General features: G+C 36.5%; 1 long non-coding RNA gene across 1 annotated transcript; it reads left to right on the forward strand.

The window, feature by feature from the left end:
- Window positions 1–20,613: 20,613 nt before the first annotated feature.
- LOC127091866 (uncharacterized) lies at window positions 20,614–22,464 on the forward strand. The gene is made up of 2 exons (XR_007792022.1): window positions 20,614–22,052; window positions 22,143–22,464. It is a non-coding gene; the product is annotated as an uncharacterized LOC127091866 (long non-coding RNA).

Consider the following 22,464-nt stretch of genomic DNA (forward strand, 5'->3'; position numbering starts at 1 on the left):
CTCCATTCTGAACCTGACTTCTCAGAAAACATACTTAGTCTCAATATGCTTGTTTCTCCCATGCAGCATTGGGTTCTTGGCAAGATTGATTGCAAACTTGTTATCAACCATCAACTTCAGATGCTAGTTTACCTTGATCTTCATATCCTGTAGTAAATTCAGAAGTCAAACAACTTGACATGCAACCACAAGACCTGCAATACATTCAACTTCACAGATTGACAAATCATCAACTGGTTGCTTCTTGGAACACCAAGAAGTAGGACCTTCTAGATACTTAAACAAATATCCAGAAATACTTCTTCTGTCAACTCTATCTCCACACTAATCAGAGTCTGAGTAATATTTCATCTTTGAATTAGCCTTTTCACTAGAAGGGAACAAAACTTCATACTTCAGAGTCCCTTTAATATACCTCAGAATCCTGACAATAGCTTGGTAATGAGACCACTTTGGTTTACTCGTGAACCTACTAACCATTCCTACTGCATAGCAAATGTCAGGTCTAGTATTAAACAAATACCCCAGAGAGCCAACCAACTGCTTGAGAGTTGTGGTATCTACAACATCAACTTCAGAATCAGAATCCAATTTGTGATTTGTTTCTGCAGGTGTGACCGCAACCTTACAATTCAGCAGGTCAAATCTCTTAAGAAGCTCAAGTTTATATTTCAACTGATGCAAAATGACACCCTTCTCAGAGTACATAAACTCCATCCCTAGGAAATATGTCATCTTTCCTAGATTAGTTATCTCAAACTCATTCATCAACACCTTCTTGAACTTAGCTATCTCATGTTCACAACTTCCTGTTAGTAATATGTCATCAACATAGAGACACAACAGAATCATATTGCCTTAAGAAGTATGCTGGACATAAACTTCATACTCCATCTCACACTTTATAAATCCTTAGAGCTTGAAAAATGAATCAATTTTTAGATTCCAAGCTCTAGGAGCTTGTTTCAGTCCATACAACACTTTATGTAACCTGTACACCATCCCTTCCTGATTCCTTTTCACAAATCCAGGAGGTTGTGACACATATACCTATTCTTGTAATGGATCGTTCATAAATGCATATTTCACATCTAAATGCATCAGAAGCCAATTCCTATTAGTAACTATCACAATCACCAGTCTGATTGTCTCATGTAATCTAACCCAGGTTTCTGTAGGAAACCTCTTGCTACTAAACTTTCTTTGTGTTTGCCAATTGATCCACCTAGATTTAGTTTCACCTTGAAAACCCATCTGACACTGATGTCTTTCTTATTCTTTGGAAGCTCAGTCAACTTCCAAGTCTCGTTTATTTCTATAGCCTCAAGCTCTTTTTTCATGGCCTTCAGCCACACTTTCTTCTTAAGCGCTTCTTCAGTACTCACTGGTTCAGAGTCTACTAATATGGCACATTGAATGACTTCTTCTTTAGAGTCTACTTCAGTATCTTGCAGCATGTCAAACTCTGCAAACCTTCTTGGAATGTTTCTAATTCTTTGTGGCCTCTGAACTTGTTCATAATCTTCTTTGGACGCTGGAACAGTATTAGATGCTGGAACCCCAAAATTACCGCCTTCAGAGTCAGACTCACCCTCATAGTCACCTTTAAATTCATTTTCTAATTCTGACTCATCCTCATAACCTTCAAATTATGAAGTATCTTCAAAGGTTAACTCACAAGAGTTGGATTGAGATTTACTTCAATCTCACGCTTCTGATTCCTTCACAATGACATCTTTGCTGAACTCAACCTTGCTAGTGACAGGACAATAGAGCTTATAAGCACAAGTACTGTGGTACCCTACAAGCAACATAACTCTACTTCTGTCATCTAACTTCCCTCTTTTAGCATCTGGAACATGTTTGTAACAAATATAGCCAAACACCTTCAGATGGCTCACACTTTGCTTATCTCCAGTCCACTTCTCTAAAGGAACAATTTTCTTCAGCTTCTTGGTTGGACATCTGTTGAGCATATATGATGTGGTGGCAACAACTTTCCCCCACAAGGTGTGAGGTATCTTCCTCTTCTTTAGCATGCTCCTTGTCATATCAAGCAAAGTTCAGTTTCTTCTTTCAGCAAGAACATTGTGTTGAGGAGTGTATGAAGCAGTCACCTCATGCTCAATTCCATTCTCCTTACAGAACTTTATGAACTCTGTAAAGTTATACTCATCTCTACCATTAGTTTTGAGAATTTTCAGCTTCTGATCACTCTGATTCTCAATATTGATTATAAATTTCTTAAATTCAGCAAACACCTCGTGTTTGAACTTTATAAGGGATGCCCACGTCATCCTTGTGAACTCATCAACAAATGACACAAAGTATTTGTTCCCTCCAAGTGAAGGTAGTAGAAATGATGCACACACATCAGAATGCACCACACCCAGAGCATTCTTTGCTCTTGGAGGCATTTTAGATGTAAATGGTAGTCTTGGTTGCTTCCCTCTTATGAACACGTTGCATGACTCCTCTAGCTTCTTAATTGCAGGAATTCCATGTACCAACTTCTTTGAATTCAGATGCCCTAAGCTTCTGAAGTTTAGATGACCAAATCTTTTGTGCTATAACTCACTTTCCTTCACAATACTTGTTGCACTAAGGCATTCAAAGTCTGCAGATTTAACATTCACTTTGAATGTTATATTCCTCCCCTGCTCTGACTTCATAATCAGCTCCTGATTACAGTCATACAGCTTCAAAAGATTTTCCTTCATGGTAACTGGAAATCCTTTCTCAATTAATTGACCTACACTCGTCAGATTGCTTTTCATGTCAGAAACATACCACATATTATGATACAATCCTATTTTACCATTATTCAAAACTACTCTGACATTTCCCATACCTTCAGCATTAAGGTATTTATCATTAGCACATTTGATCTTTGTCCTCTTTCTAGAGTCAAAGTCAACCAATCATTCTTATTTCTAATAAGATGATTTGAGCAACCAGTGTCCATATACCACCACTCTGCCAAATACGCATCATCATATTCAGAATCCATCAATAGCACAAATTCATCATCAGAATCTCCTCTGGCCACATTTGCTTCTTCTGAATTCCTTTCCTTGTTTGACCAATAATCAGTAGCAAAGTGGCCAAAATTCCTACAACAGTAGCACTGAACTTTCCTCTTGTCAAACTTCTCTTTCCCCTTCTAAGCACTCTTATGCCTTTCAGAAGTTGAGGTTTTTGACTTCTGAACACCTTCAGATCTCTTCCTGGCTTTTGACCAAGACTGCTTCTGATATTTCTTACCATAAATTGCTTTCAGAGTCTACTGCTCTATCTTAATTTCAGAGTTTCTCTAAGTCAGATGCAAATCTTGTGCCTCTAGACTGCTTTACATATATTCAACTCTCATGGTGCTAATATCCTTAGAATGTTCAACTTCTACCACAATGTCATCAAACTGAGGAGTAAGAGACCTAATTACCTTCTCAATGATACTTTCTTCAGAGAGAGTTTCTCCATATGACTTCATCTCATTTATGGTCAGAATTACTCCAGAGATATAGTCAGGTACCTTCTCATTGTTCTTCATGCTGAGATTCTCATACTTCTTACATATAGACTAAAGCCTTACCTTCTTCACCGATGCATCATCATCGTAACACCATACCAGTGTGTCCCACACAACCTCCATCGTCGTTGAATCAGTGATTTTCTCAAACACATTCACATCCACACACTGATGGATGTAGAACAACGCCTTCTGGTCCTTCTTCCTCATATCACACTGAGCATTCCTCTGTGCATCCGTTGCATTTTCTGTAAGTGCAACCAAAATGTAATTGTCGTTGACGAGATCAAGAACATCTTGAGCGACAAATAACACACGCATCTAAATCATCCATCAATTCCAGTTCTTGTCATCGAACACTGGAAGCTCAGTACTCAGATTAACGTTTCTTTTCATCTTTAACTTTGTGAAAATCACTCAGATCTCACCAAACACTAGTGTTTCCCAATCCCACAAAATCAATAAATGTGATTCTATTACGATTTCGATTCAGAAATTCAACACGAATTCAAGAAATGAAATCAATTACAAATGCCTCACCATTCACTCGTGTTTCCCTGATGATCTGAACCGGAGCTCTAGATACCAATTGTTGGTGCACAAGGTGAATAAGATGAAGGTTAAGGAAGAGAGAGAAGGGAGATATATAGAATAACAAACTCTAACAAACTTCCACTATAATTCTACTAACGGTTACACAGAGAATGGTTACTCCACTAATTTTGCGTACAACGTGTTACATTACTTAATGGCTAAGCACACTACTCACTTATATGCACAAACAATAATGCCATGTAGGAGAAATACTAAAATACTGAATTATCCTTCAACAACATGCTCGGTGGGTAGATGTTCATAGATTACGAGTCCATTGGATCACGACCCATTTTGTTTAGTGTGGCATTTAAACATTCTGTTTCTTTGGGTAGTCCATATATTGGGCCTTAGTGGATTGGGCATAGGCCTAGTTTGGAACATTAGACCCAATCATGGGCCGAGCAAGACTGGGGGTGGCTTGATAGTTCAACTCGTTGTTTTACACACACTTTGGACTTCACGCTATTGTAATGTAATTGAAATTTTCCGTGGGTGATACATTTTGGAATATGTCCTGGCTTCTCAATTTCTTCCTTTTTTCTATGTGAGCGTGTGATGGACGTTAATAGTATTTGTCATATTTTCCTTCTACCACGTGTGGCCTACCATTTAGAGGATGTTGACTTATGAACATATGTGTCATAGTTAGCGTCTGAGAATCACTATTGAATTTATAGCTTGGAGCTTTGGTTATGTAACCTCTGATAATGTGGCATTCAAGTATTGGCAGATATGTGATCTTGTGGATCTCTTGATTGTAATCAGTTGGATCTCATTTTCATTTATCTTCTTAATTCAATCTTAAAGTGTGTATCTAAGGTAAATTTCTTATTTCTCTTCTTTTTACTTTCTTGTTAATAGTCACTATTTCTCTTTATCTTCTTCACTCTCTTTAAGTAGATCTTCGTGATTCTTAAAGGATATCGCCATCATCTAAACTCCTTATTTCTCGTTGAGTGCATTCAAGATATTTTTTACAAGTATGCTCTTCTCGCTCTGTTCCGTTTACTTTATTTTATATCCTTTCTAGCTAGTGATGACACAAACTTTCCCAGTTATTCCACTCCCCCCTTATTGATCAATCAAAGGGGAATTATTAAAAACATTATCAATCGTCCTTAAGGTTTCGTTAATGTCAGAAAATTAAAGTATTCAACCCTTTCACGCGAAGTTAAAAGGTGGGTAAGTGGGTACCTTTCCTCATACTCACTTTTCCCTTTATGTAAACATGCATAATGGGTAAAATGATCAAGTACCCCACTTCATGTTCATTTTTATATTATGCCATGCTTGAAAGGTTCTTGTGGGTTGATGATGATCACCTAGGGACCCCATCCATATACTCTGATTTATAGGAGTTAGATTCTTACAAAATAACCATATCATAGGTGGTGCCTCTAAGTGATTGGGTCGGTGTAGCTTCGCCTTCTTGTGATCGGATCAATTCAAGTTATCCTCATCAGCAATTCTCTATGTATATCATAGCTTTTCAGGAAATGGGAGTATGTCTTCCTTATTCGAGGTTTGAGAAACAATTTTTGCGGAACCTTAGAGTTGCGTCTTTCCAACTGCATCTAATAGTTGGGAATTCATTCGTTCTTATCAAATAATGTATCTCTATTTGGATCTTCAAAAATCAATCCATGATTTCTTCTCCTTATTTTCCCTTATAAGGGAGTTAGTATCAGAACGCCAGGGGTTTCTTTCAAGCAATGCCCCACGACTTTTGGAGATACTCACTAAATCACTTAAAAACTTCAAATTTAAATATTTGATTATACAACGCACCAATGAGTACCCTTACAAGACTTCATGCAAGGGAACACATGAGATACTACATTGCACCGATATGCCTTTTGTGAAGTGTGGTTCCCCATTGTTGGACTCGATCTAACTTTGAAAAATCCTAGATGACATTGAAGTTGAGGTTGTGCGACTTAGCCCATCTAATGTAGGTAATGGTCCTTCAATGGGTTTGACCATCCTCGATGCCTAGTATGTTCTACTTCCTATTGATAACGAGGTATGTGTTTGGGAACATATAAAGTTCCCACTTCCTCAAGGCCTCCCAACCATTTACTTATATGTTTCAAGGGAATGTTAACCTTTTGCTGCAACTTTGTATTTATTTTTATGTTGTTTGCTTTGCATTAATGTATGTCGCATGTCTTATTGTGAGGATTTTATTGGCCAAGGGTTCCATGCTCAACCCCTTTCCCCATATTAAAAATGTTGAAGGAATGGAATTCTTCACAGGGCCTATCATCTCAATGGTGGCTAGTTGATCAAGCTAGGCTCCCCAACTATCATAGTGGTGTTGCAGGCTTTTCCTTTTTACTTCCCTTCTCGGGGGTAGGCAACACATCCTTTATTGACTTTTGTAAAATTCTTTTTATGTGTTTGTATATGTTTTGTAAATAATTATAAAATAAACAAGAGAATACATATAAAAGTATATCGAGTATTTATATTTTAGAGAAATAATACATAAATTGCTTCACAAATTAGTTTTAAAACCTTTTCAACTTATATGTGTTCCAAGTTCTAGATATGCTATCAGTGATCAATGTTTCAATTGTTGGTGTAAGCCCTAGAGGCCAATATTTTTGGTATTTGTATCGAATTATTTATTAATAATAAAAGGCTTTTTATTTATTATGTTTGTTTAATAAAGTCCCTAGAATAGCTAGTCCATTTAATGTATCAAGTGTGACTTAATCATGAGATCCCATTAAACATAAGGACACCATTCTTAAAGTATCCGTAGTCGAGTTTTGTTGTGAAGTGGGATAACATTAAAGCATTAAGACTATTATGTATATAGACTGATGATCACATCTCATGGATCATGGATAAGGAGTTATCAAGTCTTAAATATAAGTATGAATATTGTCAGTAATATTTATACTGGATTGACCCGCTATGAGAATACTATATAAAATGTTATGCTAAGTGTCATAAGTTATTCTCATGGTGATAATGGTGTATACCACCCTTTGACCTGAAACCACTATGTACCCTAGATGTAGAGTCGAGTGCCTTATTGTTGATTAAACATTGTCCATAATTGGATGACCATAAAGACAGTTGATGGGTACTCCACGAAGCATGCTGAGGGACATGAGTGACCTAGATGGAATTTGCCCATCCTACGTAACAGGATAAATGTCTACGGGCCCAATATTGAACTGGACAAGGATGACATGGTCTATGCCTTGTGTTCAATATAGACATAAGGGCAAAAGGGTAGTTGTACACATAAGTATTATCACAAAAGGATTTGTCAGATCACATGACATTTTCGTGTCTTGGGTAGCAGTGATGTGTTGCTAGATACCGCTCACTGTTTATTATGTTAAATACGTGATTTAATATAATTGCCAATGCCGCGAAAACCTACACGGTCACACACAAAAGGACGGATTGATGAGAGATAGAGTAACTAAGGAACACCGTAAGGTACGGTGCACTTAAGTGAATTGTAGAACATCGTAAGGTACGGTGTACTTAAGTAGAATACGAAATATGGTAAGGTACCACGCACTTAAGTGATTTTGGCATATTATAAGATATAGGCCACATACACTTAAGTGGGCTTTTTAGCTTACAACCCACACAAATGATTCTATAAATAGGACCCTTGTGCAGAAGCATTTGTGCAGTTGCAATTTCGTTTCTCTCTCTCTCTCTCTCTCTCTCTCACTCACTCACTCAAAGCCTTCATTTGTAGCAGCTAGCACTGAGATTGAAGGAATCTGTTCTTGTGGACTAAGCAGAGGCGTTGTCACCATTCAACGTTCGTGATCGCTCCGCAGATCTGCATCAAAGGTTTCAATCGCCACAAGAGGTAACGATTCTATCAATGATCATGCCCATTCGTAAGGATCACTAAAGGAGATTTTTTTTTTAAATTCCGCTGCATTTTGGATCGCTCTTCTCCTTCAGTGGTATCAGAGCCACTTACGAAACCATGCATCTGATAGCTGTTTATTTTCTGTATTAATACGATTAAAAGACAGAATGAATCAAATAAATGAGTAATTAAATTTGGCATCATGTGTGTACGATTTGGATGATTGATGTTGACTATGCTTCGGAATCCGACGTTAGTATGGTGAAGCAGCGATACATCGATCGTCCATAGGTTATGCAATTGAGATCGATCAAGTCATGTATCTGATATAAATAATCCTGATGCAAAATACAGTATATATGATATACTGTTTCTGTTTTGTTCATTCAAACACTTAATGGTTGTTTTCCTTTGAGCGATCAATGGTTATTTGCTTCTTGATCCGACATTAATATTGTTAAGCAATGACGTGTTGATCAATCATACTGAATTAACAATCGAGGTGTGTTTGATGGTCTGAAATTGGTGCATTAGGGTTCATGACAGCACAAGGGTTGTGCTGTCAAAGAGTTATGCGATTAGGGTTGTGACTGCGCAAGAGTTGTGCTTTAAAGTATCAAGTGTTGATGCAAAAAACGACGTCGCCGAAATTTAATTTGGTTTTAATTAATTAACAAAATTTAAATTAATAATAATAATGTGTTTATTATTATTGTCTTGTGGTGATCGCTTATGGCCTTAGTTTTCCTTTATTTTGTTTTGGGATTTTAAAATACGACTTGCATGTCGTGCCTCTCTTTTAATCTCTTAATGTAACTTCTTTTCTCATCTCACTCCCTCGTATGTAAAACGAGTTTCTTTTATGTAATGTTATGAAGAAAGAGAAGAATACAATATCAAAGGAGGACAACCTTGAAGATCTTGCTTGGAGAAGCTTAGATCGTTATTAGGTTAGCTTAGGTTCTCTCATTGGCTTGGGAGAACAATTGCGCTAGGGGCCATAACTGTTTCATTATGTATGTTGATGCATATGAATGTATGTTGATGCATGTGAGAGACAATTTATATGATAAATAAGCCGGTGAGATCAGAATAATTGCAAATTCCCTCAAATTAAATATTAAGTTTAAGCTTTCCAAGTTTTAGCACTCATCAAGACTAGTATCGAATAATGTAGGTTTCGCCTACGCGAGGTGCATATTCTATATTAGTAAGGTGCAATGGGATAACTGTAATATCCAATTGCTAAAACAATGGGTCAAACTTAACTAAACAAATTATAATAAGATTATATATGTTTAGAAGCAAGAGTTGGAATGATCCATGTGATGGATTGAAATAATGAGTTATTCACCCAACTAAAATATTCAAGAGTTGTATTAGATACAATTGGAAGGAGTTCCTACCTAAATAACCTAGTTTTGTGTAATCCGCCTACGCGGACTTAAAACAAAGTGAAATATGGATCTCGACCCACTAGAAAATCTTCCAACGGGATTTTCTGAATCAAATGGTGAGGGTCATTTGTTTTGAGTAAAATAGTGGGAGCATATTTAATTAAAGGCCTAATTAAATATGTTATTGATACTTATATTTTCATTATTTTCATGTAGATTACCATGACAACAAACACCTCTAACAACATTTTGCGATCAATCCTTGATAAGGAAAAATTGTCTGGGACAAATTTTCTGGATTGACACCGAAGTCTGAGGATTATCCTCAAACATGATAGAAAGCTGCATGTCTTGAAGAAACTTGTTCCTGAAGAGGAACCTCCTAGTTTTGCACCTAAGGCAGAAAGAGATGCTTATAAGAAGCATGTCGATGATGCCAATGAAACTGCTTGCCTCATGCTAGCTACTATGAACTCAGAGTTGCAAAAGCAACATGAGAACATGGCAGCGTTCGATATGATCGAACACCTGAAGATGCTCTATCAAGAGCAAGCAAGGCATGAAGGGTTTGAAGTTTCAAAAGCCTTTTTTCAAGGCAAGTTAGCTGAGGGAGCCCCTGTAGGTCCCCATGTGCTCAAGATGATTAGGTATGTGAAGAACCTTGAGAGGTTGGGTTTTCCCCTCGGAAAGGAACTTGCGATTGATTTGATCTTGCAATCGTTGCCAGATAGATTCAGTCAATTTGTCCTTAATTTCAATATGAATGATATGGACAAATCTCTTCCTGAACTACTAGCCATGTTAAGAACTGCTGAGCAGAATCTGAAGTCAAAAGGGAAGTCCATTCTGATGATCGGAAATGGAAAGAGACAGAACAAAAGACCCACTAAACAGGGTGATAAAGGGAAAGGCAAGGAAGTTGCCAAACCCAAACCCACTGCTCCTTCTTTGAAGCCTAGTGGAGGCATAGCAAAGGAAGACACCTGCTTCCATTGCGGTAAGACCGGACACTGGAAGAGAAACTACCCAAAGTACCTGGAAGATAAGAAGAATGGAGTAGGGACTTCAACTTCAAGTATTTTTGTTATTGAAATTAATTTATCTACTTCTGCATCATAGGTATTAGATACTGGATGCGGTTCTCACATTTGTACCAATGTGCAGAGGCTAAAAAGGAGTAGAGATTTGGCAAAAGGTGAAGTTGACCTATGAGTTGGCAATGGAGCAAAGGTTACTGCTTTAGCCGTAGGAACTTATGTATTGACTTTACCTAGTGGTTTAATAATTCAGTTAGAGAACTGTTATTATGTACCTGCAATTAGCAGGAATATTATTTCCGTTTCTTGTTTAGACAAGTTTGGTTTTTCATTTATAATAAAGAACAATTGTTGCTCCATTTATTTGAATGATATATTCTATGCTACTGCACAAATGAACAATGGACTATATGTCCTTGATCTTGAAATGCCTATTTATAACATTAATACTAAAATGATGAAACCTAATGAGTTAAATCCAACTTACCTTTGGCATTCTCGATTAGGCCACATAAATGAGAAACACATTTCCAAACTCCATAAAGACGGACTCTTTGACTCTTTTGATTATGAATCATATGAGACATGCAGATCTTGTTTAATTAGAAAGATGACAAAGTCTCCACTCACAGGAAAATGTGAAAGAGCTAATGATCTTTTGGCCCTCATACATACTGATGTATGTGGACCACTGAACATACCAGTCAGAGGAGGTTTTTAGTACTTCATCACATTTACTGATGATTTCAGTAGATATGGTTATGTGTATTTAATGAAACACAAATCAAAGTCCTTTGAAAATTTCAAGGAATTCAAGAGTTAAGTACAAAACCAACTAGGTAAGAATATTAAAACTCTTCGATCAGATCGAGGTGGTGAGTATTTAAGCATAGAGTTTGATGACCATCTGAAAGAGTGTGGGATCCTATCCCAAATTACTCCTTCCAGAACACCCCAATGGAACGGTGTATCTGAGAGAAGAAATCGAACCTTGTTAGACATGGTCCGATCCATGATGAGTCACGTCGATCTTCCAAACTCCTTTTGGGGACATGCACTATTGACAACAGCTTACACACTTAACCGTGTTCCATCCAAAAAGGTTGAGAAGACACCATATGAGATATGGAGTGGTAAGAAACCACATATGTCTTACATGAAGATTTGGGGTTGCGAAGTTTATGTGAAACGACAAATTTCAACTAAACTTGAGCCCAAATCTGACAAATGCTTATTTGTGGGATATCCTAAAGAAACAAGAGGGTATTACTTCTACAATCCTTCTGAGGGCAAAGTGTTTGTCGCTCGAACTAGAGTTTTCCAAGAAAAGGATTTTATTTCCAAAGGAATCAGTGGGAGGAAAGTAGATCTTGAATAAATTCAAGAATTGCAAACCATTGATACACCTATGGAGGAATTAGAGCAGGAAACACAAGTAGTTATGGAAGAGCAACCTGCTCAAGTAGAACAAGACCAACGTAGGTCAAGCAGGATACGTCACCTACCTGAGAGATATGGATATCTCATAACTGATCAAGATGATGTATTACTCATGGATCAAGATGAGTCTGTGACCAACCAAGAGGCCATAACTGGTCTCGAGTATGAGAAGTGGCTAGAAGCCATGAAATCTGAAATGGATTCCATGTACACAAACCAAGTTTGGACCTTGGTAGAGCCTCCTGTAGGAGTTAACCCTATAGGATGCAAGTTGGTCTTCAAAAAGAAGACTGACATGGATGGTAAGGTACATACCTATAAGGCAAGACTGGTTGCAAAAGGATATAAACAAATTCATGGGGTTGACTATGATGAAACCTTTTCACCAGTTGCAATGCTTAAATCTGTTCGGATTTTACTTGCTATCGCGGCATATCATGATTATGAAATATGGCAGATGGATGTCAAAACTGCTTTCCTTAATGGGAATCTTCTTGAGGATGTGTACATGACACAGCCTGAAGGATTTGACATACCAGAAGAAGCCCAAAAGATATGTAACTTACAAAGATCAATCTATGGATTGAAGCAAGCTTCCAGAAGCTGGAATCTTTGTTTTGATGAAACAGTAAAACAATGTGGATTCATCAAGAACGAAGATGAGCCTTGTGTCTACAAGAAGGTTAGTGGGATCATGATCGTTTTCCTGGTATTATATGTAGATGGCATATTACTCATTGGAAACGATGTCCCTACCCTGCAACAAGTAAAGTCTTGGTTAGGGAAATGCTTTTCTATGAAGGACCTAGGTGAAGCAACCTATATATTAGGAATCAGGATCTATAGAGATATATCACAAAAACTGCTTGGCCTAAGTCAGAGTACATATATAGACAAAGTATTGAGACGCTTTAATATGCATGATTCCATGAAAGGATTCATACCTATGCAACATGGCTTGTGTCTATCAAAAACACAATCCCCTTCAACTAAGGAAGAAAGGGATCACATGAATAAGATTCCATATGCATATGCAATAGGATCTATCATGTATGCCATGTTATGTACTCGACCAGATGTATCGTATGCTTTAAGTGCAACGAGTAGGTACCAATCTGATCCCGGTGATGCTCATTGGGTAGTTGTCAAGAATATCCTTAAGTATTTGAGAAGTACTAAGGACTCATTCTTGATATATGGAGGTCAGGAAGAGCTTGTTGTAATTGGATACACCGATGCTAGCTTCCAGATAGATAAGGATGACTTTAGATCGCAATATGGTTATGTGTTTTGCTTAAACAGTGGCGCTGTGAGCTGGAAAAGTTCAAAGCAAGATACAGTTGTTGATTCTACAACTGAGGCCGAGTATATTGCTGCCTCAAGTGCAGCAAAGGAAGCTGTTTGGATTAAAAAGTTCATTAGTGAACTTGGCATAGTTCTTAGCATTGTGGATCCCATTGGTCTCTATTGTGATAACAATGGTGCTATCGCACAAGCTAAGGAGCCTAGACTCACCAACAATCCAAACACACACTTAGGCGTTATCACCTCATTCGAGAGATAATAGATAGAGGAGATGTGAAAATATGCAGAGTACCTACACTTAACAATATTGCTGACCCACTGACAAAGCCTTTTGCACAGCAGAAGCATGATGACCATACTAGATCTATGGGCATTAGGGGTATGCCTAATTGGCTCTAGTGCTAGTGGGAGATTGTTGGTGTAAGCCCTAGAGGCCAATACTTTTGGTACTTGTATCGAATTATTTATTAATAATAAAAGGCTTTTTCTTTATTATGTTTGTTTAATAAAGTCCCTAGAATAGCTAGTCCATTTAATGTATCAAGTGTGACTTAATCATGAGATCCCATTAAACATAAGGACAATATTCTTAAAGTATTTGTAGTCGAGCTTTATTGTGAAATGGGATAACATTAAAGCATTAAGATTATTATGTATATAGACTGATGATCACATCTCATGGATCATGGATAAGGAGTTATCAAGTCTTAAACATAAGTATGAATATTGAGAGTAATATTTATACTGGATTAACCCGCTATGAGAATACTATATAGAATGTTATGCTAAGTGTCATAAGTTATTCTCATGGTGATAATGGTGTATACCACCCTTTGACCTGAAACCACTATGTATCCTAGATGTAGAGTCGAATGCCTTATTGCTGATCAAACATTGTCCGTAACTGGATGACCATAAAGACAATTGATGGGTACTCCACGAAGCATGCTGAGGGACATGAGTGACCTAGATGGAATTTTCCCATCCTGCGTAACATGATAAGTGTCTACGAGCCCAATATTGAACTGGACAAGGATGACACAGTCTATGCCTTGTGTTCAATATAGACATAAGGGAAAAAAGGGTAATTGTACACATAAGTATTATCACAAAAGGATTTGTCAGATCACATGACATTTTCGTGTCTTGGGTAGCAATGATGTGTTGCTAGATACCGCTCACTGTTTATTATGTTAAATACATGATTTAATATAATTGCCAATGCCGCGAAAACCTACAGGGTCACACACAAAAGGACAGATTGATGAGAGATAGAGTAACTAAGGAACACCGTAAGGTACGACGCACTTAAGTGAATTGTTAGAACATCGTAAGGTACAGTGTACTTAAGTAGAATACAAAATATGATAAGGTACCAGGCGCTTAAGTGATTTTGGAATATTATAAGATATGGGCCACATACAATTAAGTGGACTTTTTAGCTTGCAGCCCACACAAGTGGTTCTATAAATAGAACCCTTGTGCAGAAGCATTTGTGCAGTTGTAATTTCGTTTCTCTCTCTCTCTCTCTCTCTCTCTCTCTCTCTCACTCACTCAAAACCTTCATTCATAGCAGCTAGCACTGAGATCGAAGGAATCCATTCGTGTGGACTGAGTAGAGGCGTTGTCACCATTCAACGTTCGTGATCATTCCGTAGATCTGCATCAAAGGTTTTAATCGCCACAAGAGGTAACGATTATATCACTGATCATGCCCATTCGTAAGGATCACTAAAGGAGATTTTTCTTAAATTCCGTTGCGTTTTGGATCGCTCTTCTCCTTCATCAATATTATAAGTCCCTTAACCATGCTCGTGAAGAATCAGTACAACCCTTTCCATTTGGGAGCTAGCTTTTTTGCGACGAAGTTCTTCTTCCATATGACATCCTTCATTTGGACGAGGTCTCTAAGAGTGAAGTCTCGAGGGATCATATACTTGTTATATTTCAATGTCATTTTCTGCTTTATTAAAGACCTTTCTCAACATGTCCTGATCTTGATATTCTTCGAGGAGGTCCAGATTTTCCTTGCATCCATCTTTGTTGTTCTTTCTTAGTAAGGGATGTAAGGTTCTCCAACTTAACTCATTTATCTCCATGAGCATTAAAACCCCTATAATGTAGGTGAGTTAAAAGAATGTTTATATCTTGTATGAGTTAGGGGGTTTTCATGTATGACCAATTTCCGTTCGCGTTGTCTAACCTTCATTTAAGGCCCCTCAGTAACACCTTATTTAAATAATATTCTTGGTTGTCGATCTAAGGGGGCTCTACAAAAGTGAAGTGTAGTGTTACACACATGTCGTTTAGCAGGTATTAGAATCTCTTGTCACAGAATTATGTACCATTGTCGACCACCATGGTCTCTCAAATGTTAAACCTGGTGATGCCGTTTATTTTGAAGAAACAAAGGTTGTCGTGGTCAGTTAGTTTTACCAAGGGTTTGGTATTTAATAATTTTGTGAAGTACTTGATGGCCAAAATTAGAAATTTTAACTACCTAGGGCCCATTTTGAAAGGACTTAGGATATCTGTCCCCTACTAGAAAAATAACCAAGGTGAGGATAAAACACTCATCTATATCAGCGGGGTTTTATGTACATCATCGTGCCTCTAGAATTTTTGGCACCTTTGAACATGTACTTTGGTGTTTTGATTCATCGTCGACCTATATTACCCAAATCTCAAGGTCTTTTTTTGCCAGGATTTATCCCTCTAGGTGTTGACGTAGAGTCTCTTCGTGGATCTCCTCCAAAGCATCATTGCCTTCTTCTTCTTCTTCTTCTTCTGTTAAATACTTTAACAAAATATTGATGAAAAAATACCTATAAAGACGACATTATATTAAGGAGTAGGAAGATTCTTGTCTTTGAACTTTCTATGCTTCTTTTCTATCCTCCATCAGCTCCGTAGTTAATATGTATTTGGAATTTGGTGTTATCCAACTGATGGTCTATGTTTTCTTTAATCATTTATTCCACTGAATTCACCTAGTTTGTAACACTAGGGTGATTAATGATTCATGTATTATTGTCTTGTTGCAATCCTTTGTCCTATAACTGACGAGTATAAAGAGGAGGCTCACCATCAAATTTTGTTCTCTAAGAATGTGTTAAATTTCTACCTTGTTCACCTTGGCCATAATGGTTTTCACTATCATTAAGATTTGTTGTATAATTGTATATTTGTCATGGTATTCTCCTCTAATTTGTAATTCGACCTACTAGGAGTCATATTTGATCACTACCTCTTCAACCCCCATTTTGAGGGCTATGTGCAGTGTATCTAGGTATCCCTCATACTATGTTTGATGATTGGATTTTGGAAATCAAAACATTATCTCCATTTCTAGGGTGAGGTCATTATCACTTTCTAAAAGAATCTTGACTCCAATGCCCTTGGCTTTGGAGGAACTATTGACAAAAATTGTCCATCTATAAGGTGTGTTTGGTACCTCAAAAGTGGTTTCCTTGATGAAATTTCTCAATCTTTGAGACTTTAGGTTTTTTTTTGTGTGGTTCATAGGTGATGTCAAACTTAGATAGTTTGAAGAATAATTTATTCATTCTCCCTACTATGGCTGATTTGAACAATACTTACCGGATTTTGTGGCTTATCCTGACTGTAATGTAATGCGCCAAGAAATAATGCCTCAAATTTCAGGCTATTTTTATGAGAGCCAAAATGATCTTCTCTATCTTCTGGTATCGTACCTCTGGTCCTTTCACCACCTTACCATTTAAATACATTGGCTTTTGGAATACACTATTTTCTTGCATATACAAATAAATAATTGAAGGAGGTATCTCCCTTCTTGAGTCGTATTAGAATAGGGGTTAAGATAGTACAAACTCGGACTTGGAGAATACGACCTTGCATTTGGGTTTAGATAATGTGCACTTTTCAGGGGTTTAACCGCGTGTTGTGCCTTTTGACTTCCTTGAAGAAGTCCTAGAAGGGGGTCATGTGGTCTACTTTATCATTAGACTTACAATCATATAGTCCATAAATAATTTCACCATGATGTTTATCTTCCTTTTGAATATATTTTGCATCATTATTTGGTATGTGTATCCCTCATTCTAGTGTGCTTACAATCATATCATCCATAAATACTTTCGTAATGTTCGTATATCTAGGATAGACGTATTTGGGACACACTTGATTTATGCCAAAATAATTGATGAATATTTGCCACTTGTTGTCGCAAGAAATTACTTAGTATACCAACACACGACATACGTCATAACGAGCCATTACAACCCATACTAATAGAGGGTCGTAGTGGTTGGGTATACCATTGATTAAATCTTCATCGTAAAAAAAAGATAAGAGAGGTTTGCCCTTTCTAAAGTTTGATTTCGACTCTTTTTATATGATGATGTCTTCTTCCTACTTCCTTTTAAGGGAGAACATATGTTGCTTATTCTATGGAAAGCCCTCGAAAATGATGAGTGATTGACACCGACTCAGAATTTGGTACATCACCAGAGCATTTAAGGGTAAGTCTTCTCAAGACATGCAAAGTTGTCCTGCGACGTAGACTATAGTATGAATATTATCCAAACGGTTGAATATTTCATCAAAATTTATGGGTTTCAGGAAGAGAGATATCGTCGTCCTCTTCTTCTATCCCGACCAACCTGAGTAGCCTTTCATATCTTAATTCCATCACATTTGACCCTGAAAGACTTTTGGGAGACTTCTAGAAGAATTGTCGAATTTTCCTCCAAATTGTAGATCTTTGGCCAGTGTGTTACCATAATTCACCATTAAAGTGGAAAGAGTGGAAATTTTTATAAACATTTCCCATAGACGACACCAAAATTATTCTGGAAGGATATTTCTAGTTTCACATTTTGGGAATGAGTTATGATATGATGTTGAGTTCTGATGAAGGAATTCATATTCTTTTGCTTTAGTCCGATGGCGGGGGAACATGGGAACATGCAAACACTATGGCACACAAGTTTGTGACAGCCGTAAGTGAAATGTATGCATTTAGGTTCAAAATAATGTGTTGCTAAATATGAGACATCCATTAAGCTTTTATAGTAGGGTTTGAGTCTATAGAATTTTCTCTTGTGAGACACTTGTCTCAGATGAAAAACGTTTACAAATTACGATTGCCAAGGATTCAACGATCTCGTTCGTTTAGTGGAGAATTTAATCCATTTATTTCTTTGAGTTGTCCTTATATTGTCCCTTAGCAGATTGTATATTGGCCTAGTCTAAAACAATATTTATTTTGAATTTAACCAAGACCCAATCCATATTTTGAGCAGGTAACCTAGATCTTAGGAGGTAGAATGAATTAGAGGGCAGACACGCCATATAGGCACATAATATTAAGGTGGACCAATCTTTTATGATTCTTATATCCTACAAGACAATTTTCCTAGAAAAAGTTCTACGACCTCGAAACCTAAAACCCTAACTATGAAGTCTAATGAATTGTTCTTACTCGAATATACACAATTCTAAAATCCTAAATTTCATACTCACGATTTATACTTACTTGATCATCAAAGTGTTTGTATGTACACCCTCACTGTAGGGATCAACATACATCAACATACAACAAGCATCACCGAGGAGTTCACCACCATCCAATTACCAAGATTCCCCAAATAAATATTAGATAGTTAATTTTTGCTTATAATATTAATCAGGATTTAAATTATATTTTTAAGCTTATAATATAGATTGAAGGAAGTATATGTCATGTCATTGTAGTTTGGCCAATTGAAATTATTTTATAAAAATATATTTATTTTAAATTAAAAATTGTTTTACAAATTTAATAATTTTTTTTTCTTTCAATGATATCCTTTATTTTATGATGTAAGATGATTTTATAAATTTACTCATAATTTTTGCTATTTCATATAAAATTAACCACAATCTTTAATTTATGTAGCGTGAAATCAATTTATAAGTTATAATGGAGAGTGTTCATTAGTAGAGTCGATCAATTTAAATGGGTGGTTGAAGATTTCATCACTATATTGTGATTATGGCAACTTAAAAACTATCTTTATAAAAGGACAAATTTGTATTTGAATAAAAGTAATTCTGATCAAAATCTTTATTTATTCGATATTTAAATTTAAAATTATAAAAACACTCGTCCTTAAAATGAGTGGATTAAGACAAAAAAGAAAAAGAAAACTCTTGAGTAGAACCGAAAGACACAGATTGTAGATTAAAATACAATTGGATGGGATGAAAGTCATGAAACAAACAAGAAAGGACAATGAGAAAAACAAAGTAAACAAAAATTAAAATACTAAATTATATAGCATGATAAAGTTGAGATGCTATGAGGAAAATATTTATAAACCTATATATTTGTATCTTTTACGGATTATTTTGTTAGTATTAGATATGTCACTATACTTGAACAGAATCTTTGCGGGCTTTGGTTTTTTAATCATGTTTTTATATATTTTATCTGTTTTTATTTACTAGGCTGCTTCTGAAACAAAAGTTAAGAGAACTCATGGTTAATTATTTTAATATTTTCTTAATTTATATCATAAATTAATAAACTTAATTGAAAGGGTGAGTCACTCTATCATTAATATTGTCATACCCCAATTTTGACCCTGAATCGCTGATTCAACACATTAATCATAGTTATTGCATGTCTACATAGCATACCATGCATTCCATACCGCATAATGCCTAAAATATCAGTTGAAATAATTTTTTGGAAATTACAAACAAAACCGATTGAATTAATCAAAGGATGTGCGTTAAATCAGTAAACGAAAAATTTTAAAATCAAGCTTCTAGGCATCAATTTCATTAATCTACATTTCACGTAGTTTAATCTGGTATGCTTGATTTATTTTTCAGTTATTTTTTTCGACCACATTTTTGATCAGCTCAAGCCTGTTTAATCAGTCTAAATTTATTTCAAAAGAAACGCTATATTTTTCCAATAAGTTTATTTCACACTGATTATTTTGGTGCATTCAATTTAATTTTTTGAGCGATTTCGCACTTGATTTTTTATTTATTTTTCCGTTTATTTTCATTATTGTGTCAGAAAAATCAAAAAAAATTAAATAGGTATAATCATGCTCTCATTTTAATTTTATCATAAAAATGTGAAATTTATTTTATTTAAGTGATTTAAATTGATTTAAGATTCTAGAAGGATATTCTAGGCATTTTAATTTGGTTAACAATGTTGTGTTTCTTTGGTCCAATCATAGCCTTTAATTCAAATTAATCAGTGATCCCAATTGAAAGACACATGGATCCCTATCCTCAATTATCCCTCTCAACCAATGATCCTTTGACACATCACAAGAAAAAAGAGAAAAAACAAAAGTTAAAGAAGTAATAAAGAAAAAATAGAGATTTATGACACAAAAGAGGGACTCTCAACGTCTCTCTTGAGGATCTCATTAAGAGATCCCTCACTTTTCAAAAAAAGACAAAAAAATAAAAAAAATAATAAATATGTGGACAGCCCACGTGACCCTCTATCTTCTCTCTGAATCCTCTAAAAAAAAGACCTTTCCTCTTCTTCACTCACAAAAAAACCCTAGCGGCTCACTCTCTCCAACGGCTTCATTCGTAAAAACCTAGTCGCCTTCCCTCTTCTTCCCCACAAAAAACCCTAGCCGCCACCTTCATTTTCATCATCTCCTTCACCGAAATCCTTCTTCCACACACTCACTCTCCGCCGCCACCCTTCATTTTCTTCAACTTCTTCACTTCAAAAAAACCTATCGCCGCTCCACACCATCTCGGAAAACCCTTCCGCTCAAAATTCATTTCATTCCCTCAACACAAAAACCCTTTCCGTAAAAACTTCAAAATCCCAATCGCTTCCGTCATCTCCTTTCGCACCACCCCTCTCCACCGATCTTCTCCACCGTACACCGAACCTACTGCCGCCACACGCCATTTACCCACCACCATAAACCCTCCTTCATTCCGAAACCCTCACTCTCTCAAACTTGAATTTTGAATCGCGATCCATCTCGTGCATCTAATTCCAGTTTTGGATCCTCAACCGTCAGTCACGCGCACGACGACGATCTGTTCGTGATAAGAAGGGACAGTCTAGTATACGATGGTGATTTTGCATCTAAGTCGGAGATTTCTTCTCCGCGCCGGTTTATGACAAACCAGTATACGATGGCGATGCTTTTGATGGGGTGCCTGGGTTGAAGAGCATGACGAAGTTTAGTTTTCATATTTGTCTTCGTGTCCGAAAATGAAAAGGAGTTTGGTTCTGGCAGGAAGGGATTGTAGAAAAGGATAAAGTTGTTTCTGTCTTTAACTATTTACTACCTGGATTCGAAAGAAAACAACGGTAACCTCTACATTCTGAACTCAATATTCAATCCAATCCATTTTTGGTTCAAAAACAGTGGTTATTATCGTTTATTTTTGGGTGTTTGTAAATGGTCTTTCATAGTTTTTTTGAGCAGGGTTCTGTAGAGTTGTTGTTGCCATGATATATCGGTTTGATTTCGTTTTCGTAACTTTATGACCACTGTAATCTAATTTGGTGTTGTTGCAACTGAACTTTGTTTTGTCGGTTTCGAGTTCGTAAAGCTTGTTTCTCCTTTCAGTTCGTATTGATATTTGTTGTTTTGCTTATGATTTCTTTGACTGAGTTTTGTTTTCCTTCTAGTGCTGTTAACGGTCCTTTACCTGGTTTTGAAGGATTTGGAGGTTTTGAGTTTAAGGGATGACCCTTTCACTGGTGTTGTTCCCAGTTTCATTGGTTAGCTTGAAGTTGCTTAAAGATTTGAATTTGACTAATAACTTGTTTCAGGATCCTGTGCCTGATTTTGGTGCTGGCCTCGTCGTGGTCTTTGGCATTTGCCTTAGCTTAAAGTTTGTATTTCTATTTGTTTCCGCATCAGGTGTTGGTTTTGTTAACTGGGAGTTACTCTTTGAGACTTTATCTTGTTTATAGTTACACGTATGTTTTGGGAATGTTGCTTGCTATGCAGATCAGTTATGCAGGTTTGTTGCAGTTTAGGATTGGTATCGGCGCCGGCATGCACATTGGAGCGTTTGGATCGTGGCTTTGCTTTTGAAATTGGCAGAATTGTTATTCATGAAAGTGATACTGTTGAAAGTGCTCACAAGGAAATTGCTTGGCGTTTGCTTAAGGGTGCTGCTAATTGGCAAAGGAGCCTTTTGAATCTGCCCTATTTTGATATTAAATTTTATTAAGTCTGTTTTGTGTCTTGGTTTGGGTGTCAAGTTTTTATGTTGTTTCTGTTTGATTATTCAAATTGAAATCTAGTTTTGCTTGAAACCTTTTCATTA

This window comes from Lathyrus oleraceus, chromosome 6 (genome assembly GCF_024323335.1).
Source record: "Lathyrus oleraceus cultivar Zhongwan6 chromosome 6, CAAS_Psat_ZW6_1.0, whole genome shotgun sequence".
NCBI lineage: Eukaryota > Viridiplantae > Streptophyta > Magnoliopsida > Fabales > Fabaceae > Lathyrus > Lathyrus oleraceus.